Here is a 19,978-nt window from a genome sequence, read left to right on the forward strand (position 1 = left end):
CGAGTCATCTGAAGCAGGTTTATTTGCCAGCTGTGAGTAGTGTTTAGTTCCCAGCTGGGGTTGGGAATCCAGTTTTAACAAGGTGCACAGTGGTCTGCTTGGAAAATGAGACCATGCACCACTTGTGGGACTGGAGCTGGCCTAGGCAGATCCAAAAAGCACTTGTGGAAGGGTGGCAATTTTTTTTGAGGGACAGGCAATTTTAACAAGGTGCATGTAGGGCTCCTACAGGAACTACCACCACCATTGTGGGGACTGAGGCCCTGCAAAATGCACGTGTTGGGAGATGTGGTGTTGGCAAGGTTTGTGCTGGCCTTCTCTAGGAGTGGACCAGTAGTGGTGGCACTGAGACAAATGTGAGTAGAAAGGGCGGATTCACCAAGTGCATGGGATGGGACTTGGTATAAGCAAGTTAAGTAGTGAATGTTCTATACTGGTTCCTGCAGGTGGCCATATGTTTGTGCTGGCAGGGGGGCGGAAGAGTGGAATGGCATCTGCCAGCTCCTTTGTTCCTGGGGGAGTCTCCCTGTGAACCCTGCCCCTCCAGAACATGCTCTGAGATGAGTAAATAAGCCTCCCCCCAATATATCCCAGGCATTTTTCAAATTGCTGCTTTTATTCTATATCTCCACGTCCTGTTTGTCATGCTGTCTCTTAAAGGGCAGAGGCTTAGCTTCTTATCATCCTCTAGGCTCTCCCAGAACTGAGCCCATTGATTTTTAAAAATCCAGGCTTTAAGTCTCACTGGTTGTAAGAACTCATGAAATTCAGCCCCTCTCGGTTTCAAAGCTAAATATTATAGAGATTCCTCTTCCCTATGTAGGTTCCCCAGTTTGAGGGTCTGTTTCTCCTCCCTCTCTGCCCCTATGGCTTCCTCCCTTATACAGACCACTGTGGGCCATTTACCTTCCCACTGTGGTCCATTTAGCTCCCCACTGCATCCCCACCCTTCCTACCCTCTTTGATGTGGCCCCTTCTCTTTTTGTTATTGTTTAAATATTTATTTATTTATTTTTCAAAATTTAAATCCAAGTTAGTTAACATATAGTGTAATGTTTTCAGGAATAGAATTTAGTGATTCACCACTTACATATAACACCCAGTGCTCATCCCACCAAGTGTCCTCCTTAATGTCCCTTGCCCGTTTAGCCCATCCCCACCCAACACCCCTCCAGCAATCCTGTTTGTTCTCTGTATTTAAGAATCTCTTAGAGCTTGTCTGCCTCCCTGTTTTTATCTTATTGTTGCTTCCTTTCCCCTATATTCATTTGTTTTGTATCTTAAATTCCATATGAGTGGGGTCATATGATATTTGCCTTTCTCTGACTTATTTCACTTAGCATATTACATCCTAGTTCTATCCACATTGTTGCAAATGTCAAGATTTCATTCTTTTTGATCGCCAAGTAATATTCCATTGTGTCTGTGTATGTGTGTGTGTGCACATCTTCTTTATCTATTCATCTGTCAATGGACATTTGGGCTCTTACCATGCTTTGGCTCTTGTCGATAGTGCTGGTATAAACATTGGGGTGCATGTGCCCCTTTGAAAAGGTACTCCTGTCTCCTTTGGATAAATACCTAGTAATGCAATTGCTGAGTCATAGGGTAGTTCAATTTTAATTTTTTGAGGAACCTCCATGCTGTTTTCCAGAGTGGCTGTACCAGTTTGCACTCCCACCAACAGTGCAAAAAGATTCCTCTTCCTCTGAATCTTCACCAGCATCTGTTGTTGGCTGAGTTGTTAATGTTAGCCATTCTGACAGGTGTGAGGTGGTATCTCATTGTGGTTTTGATTTGTATTTCCCTGATGATGAGTGATGTTGAGCATCTTTTCATGTGTCTGTTAGCCATCTGCATGTCTTTGGAAAAGTGTGTATTCATGTCTTTTGCCTATTTCTTCACTGGATTATTTATTTTTTGGATGTTGGATTTGATAAGTTCTTTATAGATTTTGGATACTAACCCTTTATCTGATAGGTCATTTGCAAATATCTTCTCCTATCCCATGGGTTGCCTTTTAGTTTTGCTGTGCAGAAGCTTTTTATCTTGATGAGGTCCCAGTAGTTCACTTTTGCTTTTGTTTCCCTTGCCTCCAGAGATGTGTTGAGTAAGAAGTTGCTGTGGCCAAGATCAAAGAGGTTTTTGCCTGTTTTTTCCCTAGGATTTTGATGCCTTTCTGTCTTACATTTAGGTCTTTCATTCATTTTGAGTTTATTTTTGTATATGGTGTAAGAAAGTGCTCCAGGTTCATTCTTCTGCATGTCACTTTCCAGTTTTCCCAACACCATTTACTGAAAGACTGTCTTTTTCCACTGGAGATTCTTTCCTGCTTTGTAAAAGATTAATTGGCCATATGTTTGTGGGTCTAATTCTGGGTTCTCTATTCTGTTCCATTGATCTGAGCATCTGTTTTTGTGCCAGTACCATACTGTCTTGATGATTACAGCTTTGTAATACATCTTGAAGTCCGGAATTATGATGCCTCCAGCTTTGGTTTTATTTTTCAGGATTGCTTTCGCTATTCAGGTCTTTTCTGGTTCCATACAAATTTTAAGATTGTTTGTTCTAGCTCTGTGAAGAATGCTAGTGTTATTTTGATAGGGATTGCATTGTGTATGTAGATTGCTTTGGGTAGTACCGACATTTTAACAATATTTGTTCTTCCATTCCACAAGCATGGGATGTTTTCCCATTTTTTTAATTAATTTATTTATTTTTTCAGTATATGAACTTTATTGTCAAATTGGTTTCCATACAACACCCAGTGCTCATCCCAAAAGGTGCCCTCCTCAATACCCATCACCCACCCTCCCCTCCCTCCCACCCCCCCATCAACCCTCAGTTTGTTCTCAGTTTTTAACAGTCTCTTATGCTTTGGCTGTCTCCCACTCTAACCTCTTTTTTTTTTTTTTCCTTCCCCTCCCCCATGGGTTTCTGTTAAGTTTCTCAGGATCCACATAAGAGTGAAACCATATGGTATCTGTCTTTCTCTGTATGGCTTATTTCACTTAGCATCACACTCTCCAGTTCCATCCACGTTGCTACAAAGGGCCATATTTCGTTCTTTCTCATTGCCACGTAGTACTCCATTGTGTATATAAACCACAATTTCTTTATTCATTCATCAGTTGATGGACATTTAGGCTCTTTCCATAATTTGGCTATTGTTGAGAGTGCTGCTATAAACATTGGGGTACAAGTGCCCCTATGCATCAGGACTCCTGTATCCCTTGGGTAAATTCCTAGCAGTGCTATCGCTGGGTCATAGGGTAGGTCTATTTTTAATTTTCTGAGGAACCTTCACACTGTTTTCCAGAGTGGCTGCACCAATTTGCATTCCCACCAACAGTGCAAGAGGGTTCCCGTTTCTCCACATCCTCTCCAGCATCTATAGTCTCCTGATTTGTTCATTTTGGCCACTCTGACTGGCTTGAGGTGGTATCTGAGTGTGGTTTTGATGTGTATTTCCCTGATAAGGAGCGACGTTGAGCAATCTCTTACTTGACACATCCCCAAAGGCAAGGGAATTAAAAGCAAAAATGAATTACTGGGACCTTATGAAGATAAAAAGCTTCTGCACAGCAAAGGAAACAACCAACAAAACTAAAAGGCAACCAACGGAATGGGAAAAGATATTTGCAAATGACATATTGGACAAAGGGCTAGTCTCCAAAATCTATGAAGAGCTCACCAAACTCCACACCCAAAAAACAAATAACCCAGTGAAGAAATGGGCAGAAAACATGAATAGACACTTTTCTAAAGAAGACATCCGGATGGCCAACAGGCACATGAAAAGATGTTTTCCCATTTTTTAATATCTTCTTCAATTTCTTTCATAAGTTTTCTATAGTTTTCAGTGTATAGATTTTTCAGCTCTTTGGTTAGGTTTATTCCTAGGTATTTTATGGGTTTCGATGCATTTTTGTTAAATAGGATGGATTCCTTGATTTCTCTGCTGCTTCATTGTTGGTGTATAGAAATGGAAACGATTTCTTTACATTGATTTTACATCCTGTGACTTTGTTGAATTCATGTATCAGTTCTAGTGTCTTTTGGTGGAGTCTTTTGAGTTTTCCACATAGAGTATCATGTCATCTGTGAAGAGTGAAAGTTTGACTTCTTTCTTGCCAATTTGGATGCCTTTTATTTCTTTGTGTTTTCTGACTGCTGAAGGTAGGACTTCCAACACTATGTTGAATAACAGTGGTAGAGTGGACATCCTTGTTGTGTTCCTGACCTTAGGGGGAACACACCCAGGTTTTCCCCATTGAGGATGATATTAGCAGTGGGTCTTTTGTATATTATTTTTATGATCTTGAGGTATGATCCTTCTATCCCTACTTTCTTGAGGGTTTTTATTAAGAAATCATGCTGTATTTTGTCAAATGCTTTCTCTGCATCTTTTGAGAGGATTATGTGGTTCTTATGCTTTGTTTTATTAATGTGATGTATCACATGATTGATTGTGGATATTGAACCAGCCCTGCAGCCCAGGAATAAATCCCAGTTGATCATGGTGAATAATTCTTTTAAAGTATTGTTGGATCTGGTTTGCTAGTATCTTGTTGAGAATTTTTGCATCCATGTTCATCAGAGAAATTGGTCTATGGTTCTTTTTAGTGGGGTCTTTCTCTGGTTTTGGAATCAAGGTAATGCTGGCCTCGTAGAATGAGTTTGGAAGTTTTTCTCCATTTCTGTGGTTTTGAACAGCTTCAAAGAATAGGTGTTAACTCTTTTTTAAATGTTTGGTAGAATTCCCCTGGAAAACCATCTGACCCTGGACTCTTGTGTGTTGGGAGATTTTTGATTACTGATGCAACTTCTTTACTGGTTATGGATCTGTTTAAATTTTCTGTTACTTCCTGTTTCAGTTTTGGTCGTTTATATGTTTGTAGGAATTTGTCCCATTTCTTCCAGATTGCCCAATTTGTTGGCATATAATTGTTCATACTATTCTCTTATTATTCTTTGTATTTCTGTGGTGTTGATTGTGATCTCTCCTCTTTCATTTGTGAGTTTATTTATTTGGGTCCTTTCCTTTTTCTTTGTGATCCATCTGGCTATGGAGTTATCACTTTTACTAATTGTTTCAAAGAACCAGCTCCCAGTATCATTGATCTGTTGTACTGTTTTGTTTTTTTTTTTTTTTTTGGTTTTGTTTTTTATTTCAATAGCATTGATTTCTGCTCTAATCTTTAGTATTTCCCTTCTTCTGTTGGTTTTGGGATTTATTTGCTGTTCTTTTTTCAGTTTTTTTTTTGGGGGGGGGAGGTTAGGTTGTATATCTGAGACCTTTCTTCCTTCTTTAGAAAGGCCTGGATTGTTATATACTTCCCTCTTATGACCACCTTTGCTGCATACCAGAGGTTTGGGGCTGTGGTGTTTTCATTTTCATTGGCTTCCATGTACTTTTTAATTTTCTCTTTAATTTCTTGGTTAACCCATTCATTCTTTGGTAGAATGTTCTTTAATCTCTGAGTATTCATGGTCTTTCCACATTTTTTCTTGTGGTTAATTTCGAGTTTCATAAACTTGTGGTCTGAAAATATGCAAGGTATGATCTCTATCTGTTTGTACTTGTTGAGGGCCAATTTGTGTCCCAATACGTGATCTATTCTGGAGAATGTTCCATGTGCACTCGAAAAGAATGTGTATTCTGCTGCTTTAGGATGAAATGTCCTAAATATATCTGTTAGGTCCATCCGGTCCAGTGTGTCACTCAAAGCTATTGTTTCCCTGTGGATTTTCTGTTTAGATGATCTTTCCATTGCTGGAACTGGGGTGTTGAAATTCCCTCCTATTATGGTATTATTATCAATGAGTTTCTTTATGTTTGTGATTATTGATTTTTATATTTGGTTTCTGTCACGTTGGGGGCATAAATATTTACAATTGTTTGATCTTCTTGGTGTATAGATCCCTTAATTATGATATAATGCCCTTCTTTATCTCTTGTTACAGTATTTATTTTAAAATATAGTTTGTCTGATATGAGTATGGTTACTCCAGCTTTCTTTTGATGACCATTAGCATGATAAATGGTTCTCCATTCCCCTACTTTCAATCTGCAGGTGTCTTTAGGTCTAAAATGAGTCTCTTGTAAGCAGCATATAGATGGGTCTTGTTTTCTTATCTGTTCTGATACCTCGTGTCTTTTGATTGGAGCATTTAGTCTATTGACGTTTAGAGTGAGTACTGAAAGATATGAATGTAATGCCATTGTGTTGCTTGTATAGTTCAAATTTCTGGTGATGTTGTCTAGTCCTTTCTAGTCTTTGTTGCTTTTGGTCTTTTTGTTTTGTTTTGTTTCATCTTTTTTCCACTCAAAGAATCCCCCTTAAAACTTCTTGCAGGGCTGGTTTAGTGGTCATGAACTTTAGTTTTAGTTTGGGAAACTCTTTATCTTTCCTTCCATTTTGAGTGACAGCCTTGCTGGATAAAGAATTCTTGGCTGCATATTTTTCCAATGCAGCACGCTGAACAGATGTGGCCTCTTCAAAACTATTAGTTGTGGAGTTTGTTCTGCCAGCCTTTGGGTCATTTTCTGGGTTATTTACTCTGATGTGTTATCTAGTTGTATCTTTGGGAAGAAATGAGCTGAGTTCTCTTACTCCACCATTTTCTGAGCCTTCACATGATGTTTTTTCTCTCATAGCTATATCTTGAACTGAGACAGAAGACATGTTAATAGAAGATATTCACAAATTATATATCTGGTAAGGGGTTAATATGTAAAATATATAAATAACTTACACAAGTTAACACCCTGAAAACAAAATCCAATTAAAAAGTAGGCAGAGGACCTGAATAGACATTTTTCCAAAGAAGACATACAGATGGCCAACAGACCCATGAAAAGATTCTCATTATCACTATTCATCAGCGAAATGCAAATAAATACCACCTCACCCCTGTCAGAATGGCCTGAATCAGAAACACAAGAAATAACAAGTATTGGTAAGGATGTAGAGAAAAAGTAACCCTTGTACACTGTTGGTCAGAATGTAAATTGGTGCAGACACTCTGGAAAACAGTATGGAGGTTCTTCAAAAAATTCAAAGTAGATCTACCATATGATCCAGTATTTCTACTACTGGATATTCCCACACACACACACACACACCAAAATGAAAACACTAATTCTAAAAGATATATGCACCCCTGTGTTTATTCTATTATTTACAATAACCAGGATATGGAAGCAACCCAACTGTCCATCGATAGATGAATAGAAAAAGAAGTGGTGTTTATATGTGTGTATATATATATGTGTGTGTATATATATCTGTGTGTATATATATATATACACACACACATATATTTATACAGAATTGAATAATGTGTGTGTGTATATATATATATATATATACACATATATGTATACACAATGGAATAATAGTCATTCAGCCATAAAAAGGATGAGATCATACCATCTGTGACAACATGGATGGACTTAGATATAAGTGAAATAAGTCAGACAGAAAAAGACAAACCCTGTATGATTTCACTTATATGTGGAATCTAAAAAACAAAACAAACAAAAAGCAGAAACAAACCTATAAATACACAGAACAAACTGATGGTTTCTGGAGGTGAGGGGAGTGGAGAAGTGAGCAAAGTCACTGAGGGGGTATGGGGGATACATGTTTCTAGTTATGGAATAAATAAGTTATGGGAATAAAGAGTGTGCAACATAGGAAATATAGTGAATGGTATTGTAATAGCATTGTATTCTGAGATATGGTAACTACACTTGTGATGAGCATAGCATTGTGTATAGACTTGTCAAATCACTATGTTGTATACCTGAAACTAACATAACATTTTGAGTTAACTATATTTCAATTTTTAAAAAAAAGACAGACTAATGATGATTCCTACAGAGCCCCTGTCCAGTTCCCTAGAGACTTAGAACCCTACTGTACACTATTCTACTCTACTGCCACCTTAAACCATTTCATACTCCATCTCATTCTCAAGGAGTGGAGTGAGGGTCATCAAGAGATTGACCCAATAGTGACTGCTGGCCTTCCTGGATCTCAGAAGGTTGTTAGGGCTGGATTCCTCTTTGTTGTGTTTCAGACATCTGTCAGCCTTTTTTCTTCCTTTTAGTTCCCATGTCAGGCCGGGACTACCATCCACTGTGTCTTAGTCACCCTCTGGTTGCTAGAGTTCACCTATCAGTGTAATGATGAAAATTACAATAGCTATTAATCTTCACTGTGGTCCACTGGGTAGATCTAGCTCTATCTCTCTGTCCCAAATCCTCATCATGCCTTCCTCTGTGGTTAACCAGTAAATATATAACTCTCTATATATAACACAGGCAAATAGAGCTCTCATAGGAGAGTTTGGTGCAAATGCCCAGCAAATACTCTAAAAGGGGCCTCTATATGCTGCCTAGAGATATGAGAATATACAGGAGTCCTATAAATCTTTTAAAATAAGCATTGTGAAAGCCCTATCCCATCCTTAGTTGGAGGCAGGAAATTCTGAATGTCCTCAGAGATCTCCAAGTTTATTTGATAGATGCTTAGGAAACTAGTTTCATGAATCCTGGATTGTTGAATGCTAGCCTTGCATATGTTAGAAAAGCATGACTGGTTTGCAAACTGTTGGGGACAAATGCGTTGTTTTTCTTCTGGTATGGTTTTAAATAGAGAGTAGGAGGTTGGGCGGGGACAGAGGGGGAGTAGAGCAAGAACAAGCATTGTTGTACAGGGTTGTGGATGCCCCTGCACGAAGTCTGAAACAAAAACCAGAGCCATTTGGCAAACTGCTTTTAGGATGAGTCATGGTGTGGAAAGTGGGGCTGGGTGTCCACTCTTTGTACTGCCTGGGATCATGGCAAATATTAAATGGTTGGGAAAGTAGAGTGGGTGGGAAACAAGAAGAGGGAGAGAGAGAGGAGTTACAGGCCTCATTAACTTTAAAGGAAGGAAAAAAAGGAGACCTTTTGTTTAACATTAATAATTTTGACCAAAGAAATGAACTTTTAATTTTATGAAGCACTTAGAAACCCAGGGGTTTGGAAGTTATGTGAAGCCTAAGTTGGACCCTCCAACTCATTGTTTCTCAGCATTTCTTTGGTACATATTAGAATCACCTGGGGAGTAAAAAAAAACCAATGCCCACATTGCTCTCTAGACCAATTACAACAGTATCTGTGGGAGTGGGGCCCAGGTGTCAGCAGGTTCTAAAGTATCCCAGGCAATTCCAGTGTTACAATCAGGTTTAAGAACCACTGGTTGAAGTAAAACTGGACAAATGGTTGCTATGTGATAAGCCTTATACCAGTTATAAAAAGCACTGAGTGACATGTAGTCAGAATCTTAATGAAAAAATAAAACAATGCTACGAAATGCATCCTGTTTTCCTTCTAACAATTTGTTCAATTTGGTCTAATATTTTAGGCAACTTGCAAATTAGAAATGATGAGACTGTTTTGTGTTCACATTACCCTTGGCATAAAATACAGATGCAATCACTTCTTTGTTTTGTACTGCTTGACCTACTCTTTCAGCTTCTGTTTTCTGTATTTAATCCATTAAAACAAAAGTAGAAAAGAAAACAAAAGTTCCCAAGTGGCTTCCTATCTTGCTAGTAGGTCCTATCATAAAATATACCAGTTTTGGTGGATTCTGTATTAAAAATACATAGAACATTCCCTTCCAATACTTTTCATCATGATTCTAAAATTTATCTTAGAACTAAAATAGATGATTTGATGAATTATTCTGGAAATAGTCCCACTATTCAATAGGATTTTGTTGTACAGTAACTTCTAATGACAGAATAACAACAAAAATCTTTGCTTTCCTTCAGTTGGAGGCTGCATATATGGGGCATGGTTCATCTGATATCTATTTTTTATTCAAATGTAATCTAATCTCAGTAGGGGCTAGATTGAGCCTATGGCTTAATTTAGGGATATTTTTACTCATATTCATATTGTACACACTTATTTTAAAAGTCTCTTATTCTTCTTTGAAGCAAATTTAAAACAAATATCACAACTCACAGCTATTATTATCATTATAAAAAAATTATAGTAATAGTACACTTAGTCTATCTTTGTCTCAGCTGAAAAAAAAATTTAGAATTAACTGGTTAATAAGAAATTGGAAGATGACTCAAATATTGGATATTGTAATAGAAGTCCTTACTTTGTGATAGCAGTGCTTGTATATCTCCTGTATCTCTATCTTACCCATCTATACTTATATCTTTATATGTATTTTAATATACTTATGCACTTGGTAAATTTAATTGTTCTCTTCTGTTGACATGGAGATTATACTTTTTATCTCAAATTTCTTAAAATTTAAAAATACACCATTAAAGAGACACCTGGGTGGCTGAGTCAGTTAAGCATCCAACTCTTGATTTCAGCTCAGGTTATGATCTCATGGTTTGTGGAATCGAGTCGTGCATCTGCACTGTCAGTGCAGAGCCTGCTTGGGATTCTCTTTCTCCCTTTCTCTGCCTGTCCTTTGTTCACGTGCTCATTGTCTCTCTCTCTCACTCTCTCCCTCTCTCAAAATAAATAAACATTAAAAAAAAATACATCATCAAAAAAACTAAACTTAATATCTCCTACTATATAATGAATATTTGAATTCCACTCAACCCCTTCTTCTTACATATTTTCTCCAGTATTTTATTTCTATCTTGTTAATATCCAAATTAGGCCATTAATTGGTTTTGTATTATTATATTCTAATTTGTCTTATTTGATATCAACATTATCCATGTAAAATGGCTTAGAGTCCAAAAAACCTATAAAGTTCCTGGGAAACGATGCCATGCCCTATCCCTCCCCATCATTTTCTGAGCCCCCAAAGCGACTACTTTTCAGTGCTGTTAAAAATTGTTCTTTTGGTTTTACCTCCGTATTTCCTTTTTTCTATTTTTTTGTGTTTATTTTTTTTTGAGAGAGAGAGAGAGAACAAGTCGGGGAGGGGCAGAGAGAGGTAGACACAGAATTGGAAGCAGGCTCCAGGCTCTGAGCTGTCAGCACAGGGCCCCACTCACCGCTCCAACCCGGGAACCGTGAAATCATGAACTGAGCCAAAGTCTGTTGCCCAACTCACTGAACCACTCAGGTGCCCCAGCTTTACCTCCGTATCTCTAAATAAATATTGAAAAATACTGCTACTTCTTGGGGCTCTGTGCTGACAGCTCATAGCCTGGATGGAGCCTGCTTCAGATTTTGTGTCTCCCTCAGTCTGCCCCTCCTCCGCTCACTCACATGCACACACTCTCTCTCTCTCTCAAAAATAAATAAACATTAAAAAAAAAATAAAGGGGCGTTTGGGTGGCTCAGTTGGTTAAGATTTCGACTTTGGCCCAGGTCATGATCTCACAGTTCTTCAGTTCAAGCCCACGTCGGGCTCCTTGCTGACAGCTCAGAACCTGGAGCCTGCTTAAGATTCTGTGCCTCCCTCTTTCTGCCCCTACCCCCACCTCTCAAAAATAAATAAACATTAAAAAATAGAAAAATACTGCTACTTTTTGATTCTTTGGCTTCAGTGATTCTTTGGTCCTTCCACTGTAAAAGACAGGATGTTACACCAATATTCAACTTTATGTTATTATGACTACACAAATGCTAATAATTCATCTGAGGCTAGATAGCAGGCCATGGTCACATTTGCTTTCCTGGAAAAGGTTTTGTTTTCTCTGAAGATAATAGGGTTTTTGCTTTTTTGTTCTGTACTGTGTTTTACCTAGTTGTCTACATACTTACAAATTCAAGCCCAAACTTTCCCTTTGTTATATACATTTCTTTTCAATATGCTTAAACTCATTCTAGGATAATCTGGCTGAGCCATTTCCTTGAAGAGTCCTTTGTGTCATTATCTTTTGGCCTTTTCTCTCAGCTTGGTTAGATAATCCTGAGAAGAAACTTCCAGTACCCTTGACTGGATGGTACAAGGCTGCTTGTTAGCATTCTTGGTTCTAGGTGAAAGACGAGAGCTGATGTCTTTTTGTATGTAAATTTAGACTTGATCTTCTTTTTAAATACAATACTCTTGGGTTTGCAGGTCCAGAACCTCTGTTTTACTTTCTCAAAAAAAAAAAAAAAAAAAAAAAAAAAAAAAAAAAAAAAAAGACCCTGCTTTCAGAGGGGTAGTTGCCTGGCTGAGTAATAGGAGGAGGGGGATATGAGAGTTTGCTTGTTAAACAAACTTTCAATAAATCCTCTTTTTTTGAACTCCAGAGGTAACTCATACCTCCAATTCAGAGTTCTTGATACAAATCAGATTGCTCTAGGTTCTCTCAGGTTTGCTAAATTAGTGAATACTTTCTTCTCTGCTTTCCATCTTCCATAATGAATTCATGCCTTTAAAAATTTTTCTTTGTCTTTGCTTTAGTGAAATTTCAGGATACTGTAAAAGGAAATGAGTATGCCAAACTTAAGCAAGTTAGGATGTGTTCAAATTAAGGTTACTGTTATTGCATGATTTTCTAAACCCACATATTTTTCAATTTCTTTGTTCACTATCTTTAATTCATTCCTTTCTCTGGGATCATTTTCCTTCTTAAAGCATCTAGTTTAGAAGTTCTTTTAATGAAACTTTGCAGGTAAACTCTCAGTTTTGAAAAATATTTCACCATTATTCTTGAATAATAATGTATCATATATTACAATTGTAGTTTCACAGTTATTTTCTCTCAGCATACAAAAGATATTAATCCGTTGTTGTTGAGAAATATGTTAGATCTTATTCTGTCCTCTATGTCTCTTGATCTCTTTTATATTTGCTATGTTTACATCTCTGTGTTGAAATCATAATTTTTTCATATCTTATCTGCTGTTAAACCATCTATTTATTTGGTTTTGTTTACTTTCATGACTATGTTTTTTTATTCTTAAAAGTTCTATTTAGTTTTTTTTAAAAATCTGCCTGGTAATATTTTACACTGAGTCATGTTCTTACTTGTATCTTCTTATTCTTTAATCACTTCAGGTCTACCTATTTGGTATTATTGGTATATACCAATAATTCTATCATCTGAATTTTTGGAGGGTTGAATTCTGATTTTTATTCATGATAGGTTTTCTCCTCCATGTGTTTTCTAACCTTGGATTATGACTTCATATTTGATTAGTCTTTATCTAAGGGAATCCTGTAAGGACTGGAATGTGACTCTTCTGTTAAGATTTGAATTTGCTTCTGCCAGACAAACTCAAGACCACTTTAACTTCTTACATTGACTTAGGGCTTCTTAAAATATGGAAGTTGTTTAAATTTGAACCCCAAATCTGCAAGAAGCAAGCCTAGGGTCTACAATTCTCAGGGAAGAGGGGTTTAAATTTATTTTGTTTTTGTATCCAGAACCCAGATCAATTTGTCATGCAAACAAATTTCTTTGTAATTTTCTTTTGCTGGTAGATTCTTTATTCTATTTCACCATTTCTCTATGTACCCATATACTGTATTTTTGAGGAATCTCAGTTCAGACCCAAATCTTACCCTGCAGATCGTCAGAGATAGTTTACCACCCTAGTTTCTGGCTATCATTGTATTTTTGTCCCCTGGGGCATTTAAAACTTTTTTGTAGGCTCAATTATGCATTTAAAATAATGTTATTCCAGCACATCAAGACATTTTACATTTGAGGGCTTTATTTTTTCCCTAAAATAGCTACTCTTCTGCATTGCCAGAAATAGAAGTCATGGTATATCTTTAAGACAAGAGGAGACAAGAGAACTAATGACATAGACAGGAAGATGTTGAAGCTGGGGAATTGGATGAGATCCAGAAGATAGGTTGATTGGGAAAGAATAAAATGATAGCTGCTGAGAAAACATCAGACAAAGCAAACTGAGGGACCTCCTATAAAATAACTAGCCTACATTATTTTAAGATGTCTAGGTAAAGAAACAAAAAGTAATGCTGAAAAACTATACCAGATTAAAGGAAATTAGAGACACCATGGCTAAATGAAAGGCATGATCCTGGATTGGGATACTATACTGAAAAAAATAGCTATAAAGGACATTTTTGGAACAATAGATAAAATTTAGATATGGACTGTAGATTAATGTTGAAGGTCTTGATGTTGATAGCTATAGTGTGGTTATGTAAGAGAAGGTACTTGTTCTTAGAAGATACACACTGAAATTTTTAGAGGTAAAGAGGTACAAGGCTATTAAATGGATCAAAAAATAATATGCACACACCTACATATGTATACATACACATAGATAGATAGATAGATAGATAGATGGATAAAGATAGATAGATAGAGATAGAGATATATAGGTAGGTGGTGGGGGAGGAAGGTTGAGAGACAGAAGGAAGCAAGGAGAGAGCCTGATAAAGCAAATAGAGCAAACTATAAATTCCTTGTAGTATTCTTGTAACTTTCCTCTAAGCTTGAGATGATAGCAAAATAAAAAGTTTGTGTGTGTGTGTTTGTGTTTGTGTGTGTGTGTTTATGAAGAAGTGCTGAGGAAGCACTTTGGGGAATGCCTACATTTAGGAAAAGAGAGGGGGAAAACAAATAGGTACAGAAGGCAAAGAGGAACAAGTTATTGATTTGGAAGGATAACTAAGTAAACATAGTGGACCAAAGTCAAGGGGATGTTTCATTTCGTTGAGGGTAATGTCTACTCCCTGTGTACCCACACTCAGGTTCAGAGATATATCAGAAAATATTTCAGAACAAAGGTAGTCTTCATGTCCCTGCAAACAAATGATGCAGTTACTTTGTGAATTACCTAAACTAAGTGGTGTTATGATTCATTGATTCACTTGGCAAATATAACATCCCCACTTTTTAAAATAACTCTGCTTTTGCCATATTAAATTAATATCTTTGGAATAGCTATAGTCTGAAGAGAAAGATCTGACATTTCTCCTTTAAAAAGCATTGAATAGAGCTGTACTTTTCAGCCAGAATAGTTTGTGATTATTGTGGAAATTTTATAATTACATTCTCTTAATGAAAATGATCCTTTCCCTTATAAGATTTGGGGTTTTCAAAGTTAAGGCATGGTTTCTATATCAAACTTTAGGTTGAGTTATACTAAAATTATGAAATATATAATTTAATTTGATGATATCATGCAACAGCTCTTTTATATCACTCTGTAGCTATTCCTTTAGTATTCTTGTTGAAAAGGCAATGATTTTGCTGAACAATTGGGGGAGAAATGATCATGTCTTCTTTCTTTAGCACTATAATTAAGATGTTTAAATAACCAGCACTCCTGCTGCTTTAGTAATGGTAGAAAAAGTTGGGGGAGGGAAGAGGATAGAATTCTGCCTTTGAAGGAAAAATGCCCACTTAGATATTTTAAAAATAATTCTCACAAATAACTTTATTTAAGAATCTAAACATATAGGGGCGCCTGGGTGGCTCAGTCGGTTAAGTGTCCAACTTCGGCTCAGGTCATGATCTCACGGTCTGTGGGTTCAAGCCCCGCATGGGGCTCTGTGCTGACAGCTCAGAGCCTGGAGCCTGCTTCGGATTCTGTGTCTCCCTCTCTCTCTGCCCCTCCCCTGCTCATGCTCTGTCTCTCTCTTTCAATAATAAATAAATGTTAAAAAATTTTTAAAAAAAGAATGTAAACATATAATTAACCACGATGGTTATGTAAGTGCTATACCCAGTATACATCTGTAAAACGGTCATATATATCTAAGGTGAGTTAACTGTTTAGCTTAGGTGTTGACAATCTTTTTCTGTAAAAATTCAATAGTAAATATTTTTGGTTTTGCAGGCCATGAAATCTTAGTTACAACTAGTCAGCTCTGCCTTTGTAGTGTGAAAGCAGCCATAGAAATTATGCGAATGAGTGGGAGTGGCCATATTCCAATCAACTTTATTTACAAAAATAGGCAATTGGCGAAATTTGTCCCTTGAGCCAGTTTGCCATTACCTACTTTAATTTATAGCTATTTTGTGTTGGAGCTTGTCAGCCTTATTTATCTTAAGGGAAATTCAATATATGAAGGCTCTAATTTGCAAAAACTTCACTTTGGAGAAAAATTCACTGGTTACTCATGTTCCCCCAGTATTGTGTCTCAAGAGCAAACATCAGGAGAAGCAATCAAAATTTAAGAATTGAAAAACAACCAATTGGTGATAATTAAGAAAAACAATACAAAATAAAGTCTGAAACAAAGGAAAACTGAAGATCTAGTTTCTGTTAAAAAAGAAAAAAAAAGATGGTCTCATTTTGCTATATCTTCTAACTGCCTCCAGCTTTCATGTACTTCCTTTACCTGCCATTAAAAGTGAAAGATATAAGGTCACTAGTTGGGGTCCAAATTATTTGTGGAGTGAGGAAGTTTATTATCGAATGAAGCAATGAATGAATCAATCAATCGATTTATATTTTTGGTAGTACCTATCCCAAGTCAAATGTTCCTTTCAAAAGAATTTGACATTCAGCATTATTAGCTTTATTTGAATAAAGATGCTTTCATTCAAATTAACACAAGCTTCTTCATTTGGATGGTATCTTTAACTAACCTGACAATCAAGTCCAGTTTGTTTTGTAAAGGAGGACCAGTTTTAACATCATCTTCACATTATAATCTTACTGAGAATCAGTCTTTGATGAGTATTAGGCATATTTTAATTATTCCAACAATAGTTTGCAGTTCAAGTTAATTAAATAAAAAAATACATTCTTCCAGAGTTTAATCTAAAATATCAGCCTGAAAGTATTTATTATCCATAAGGAATTTATTGACTTACTGTTAAGACCAGTTTCCAATCAAAGTAGGTTTATGTCCTTTTATCATTTATCAAGTACTTTTCATGTACATTATTTCATTTGATCCAAATTAACAACTTTGTTAGATGTACCACCTTAAAAGATTTTTATTTTTTTTGAACAAGTGTTGGAAAAAATACATTTCTACATACATCATGTTTAGGAAACTAAACTAGAAGCTCTGTTTAGGCAGGGAAAACGTCTTATTTGTCATTGTAGCCTCAGCCCCTAATACAACTACTGGTATGTAATAGGCACTCTGTAAATATTTGTTGCATTAATAGATAAGTGAATGAGAAAGCAAGACACTTATTAAGGTTTCTACAATAGAGATGAGACAAAATAAAAATGTTTTCAAAGATGTTCAATAATTTGCTTAGGGGAGAATTGCTGGTAAGTGGAAATAGAGCTGGAATACAGGTGAAAAAAATAATGAATATAAATTGCTTAGCACAATGCCTAAGGCACCTAGTGGTGCTCAATAAGTGTACCCTTTTTATATTGTATGCACATATTTACTTACTTTAGGGTTGCTTCCACTATATTGCACTACAGTAATGGTGGATGTGATAGTCATAGAAAACAGTTCATTATTGCAAATAAGTTAAGTCTTGTCTATTAAATAGCATCTACTAAAGAGTAAATAAGTTCTCTTTTATTCATTTTCCCACATTATCAATGAGTTGATTTAAAACCCAAAGAAATCAAACTGAATTTCATGCAAGAGCATGAAAACCCAGCCATCAGCTATTCATCATATACCGATTTCCTTGTGTCAAAGAGGAAAAGTTCCATTTAGCCCCCTGAATCTATATAGGCTGTTGTTCCATTTTGCAAATCCTAAGGCATTTACTGTGTAAATTACCATGAATTGCAAACAAAGGCCCAGAAATAGGTCTGTGCAGATTCACAGCAGTCAGGCAGCTCTGTAAATAGTCAGCCTTGCCTAAGTCCTATTTTAAATACCTTCATTATTAACGATGTCATGTCATCCTTAGAGCTGATTACCATGCAGAGTCCCCCCAAATAAGATTTCCAACATTTCAAACCAGGCACTGCAGCCTTTAAAGAAATTATTTAGCCATATTGCTTCTAAACCAAACCACCTATTGATACAAACAAACATTTTACTTTCATATGGCTGTTATTTGGAGGGTGTTACATTTTAGTAAGGGCAGAGAGAGGTTTTGCAATTAAGGCTCATATTTTTTAAACACAGATGAATTTTTCTTGTTTCAACTTTCTCATAGACTTTGTAAGGAAGTCTTTAGAGGGAGTGTTTATATATTATTACCAGATGACTATTTTACTGAAAGCCTTTTAAAGTGTGATTTCTAGGCTCACAGAATGAATTTTCTGACATCCTCCTTATTTCAAAGCCTTTTCTCTAGAATCTTATCTTTTCCACAAACAGTGAAACTGTACTTTGAAAAGGCAAATCTAATTTGCCCACCATTAAGCAGCAAATTGATGTTTTAGAGAATAGTTCGAGAATGATGCTTAAGGTGAGAATAGCCAGAAGATAAAGTCAATGTCAAGTCAAATGGATTTGCCAAAGATCAGTCAGCCAAATTTGATTCAGGTTCTTTTACATCCAGTGCCTGTGATCTCTCCACCATAGCAGTCTGGGAAAAATTGAAAATTTTCCCCTTCAATAATCCAAGAAGAAAATCACTAATGATTAGGAACTAATGGAGACTATAAAAATAATCCAAAAATGTGTGCATATATATCTCCAAAGAATGGACAGCTATAAAGTTCCATAAGCCTTCTTGAATAAAGTATGTACAGTAAAACCTTGGTTTGTGATTTGTTCCAGAAACATGTTTGTAATCCATAGCACTTGAGTATCAAAGTGAATTTCCCCATAAGACATAATGGAAACTCAGATGATTCCTTCTGTAACCCCAAAAATATTCATATAAAATGATTACAGTACTGTAATATAATGAAAAATAATAAGTAAAATACAAAATATAAAGAAAAATAAATTAACCTGCACTTACCTTTGAAAACCTTCATGGCTGCTGTGAGGGAGATGAGAGAGGAGGATTATTGTGTAGAACAGTTTTCACTAACACGTGCTATCTGTTGGCTTAATGGAATTTTTTTCTGCGTGGGGGCCACTGTATACACTTGCACGGATATTGACTATGGTACACCAGCAATAAACTCTTGTCATATACTCTATTTTATGTAACTGGCAATAAGGCAGCAGAGGAAAGGGTCTCTATCTGCAGGCAGCCTGACCTAGAATGAAGCAAAGCATTCCTAGGCTTACTCTTGTATGGAAAAGCAAGGACTGCCCATAGGTTCTTTGAAGTGACAAAAAATATACTAGTGCCAGTTGTGGGCACCTTCCAACATTCTGAAAAATCACTGCTTTATGTCAAACACTGCAGCCTGAGACCAAGCATCTGATCATGGGAGGCGATCACCCACAATCCCACAGCAAGTGAGAGAGAGAAGAACCATTGGCTCAGTTGTGATCATGTGATATTCGGCATCACATACTACTGCAATGATGTATTGCAAGACATAATTTGTTTATCAAGTTAAAATGTATTATAAATGTTTGATTATCTTGCAGAACACTTGCTGAACAAGTTACTCACAATCTAAGGTTTTTACTGTATTGTAACCAACAACATGGACAATAAGGTAAACTAAAAGGTAAGGAAGTATTAAGCTACAGAAAATTCTTTTTGGATGATTAAAAAAAAGTAGTTATAACACCTTCCTCTGAGTCTCCTAAGTATCACAAATAAAACACAAGGCTGACTCCAAACTAATGAAGTTTTCAGGATGTTCTAAATGAATTACAATACAGAAAAAAAGAACACTTAAAACTGATTATCAAGCTCTAGTAATCCTAAAGTCCCATTACAGGGAGCCCTGTACTGCCTACCTGTTTTAGGCCTCAGCCCTCAAGTTCAGTTTCCAAGCTGCTCCCATAGTCTCTTTAGAGTCTCAGTGACAAATTAGTCACCACCACCATCCATATGAATTTTGGAGGGACACAAGCATTCAGTCCATAATACCATTAGACTGAGTTTAGATAGATATATGATGATTGATATATCTATAGATAGACATAGATAGATGGATAGATAGATAGACAGACAGATACATAAATACCTAAAGCAACTAGTAAAAAAGCTATATAAGGAGATAAACTAAAACTAAATAAACTGGAAAAACTTTAGATGGATAGAAATGGAATTATAAAAAATG

General features: G+C 36.4%; 1 protein-coding gene across 2 annotated transcripts in view; it reads left to right on the top strand.

Moving 5' to 3' along the window:
- Nucleotides 1-19,399, top strand: part of LOC145714231 (uncharacterized) — a 524,195-nt gene extending 504,796 nt beyond the window's left edge. For both annotated transcript variants that reach the window (XM_081793481.1, XM_081793478.1), the window contains exon 4: nucleotides 19,335-19,399. The gene's annotated coding sequence lies outside the window, so the exon portion shown is untranslated. The remainder of the gene's footprint in view (nucleotides 1-19,334) is intronic.
- Nucleotides 19,400-19,978: the final 579 nt, after the last annotated feature.

The sequence above is a fragment of the Panthera onca genome, chromosome X (genome assembly GCF_046562875.1).
Source record: "Panthera onca isolate mPanOnc1 chromosome X, mPanOnc1 haplotype 2, whole genome shotgun sequence".
NCBI lineage: Eukaryota > Metazoa > Chordata > Mammalia > Carnivora > Felidae > Panthera > Panthera onca.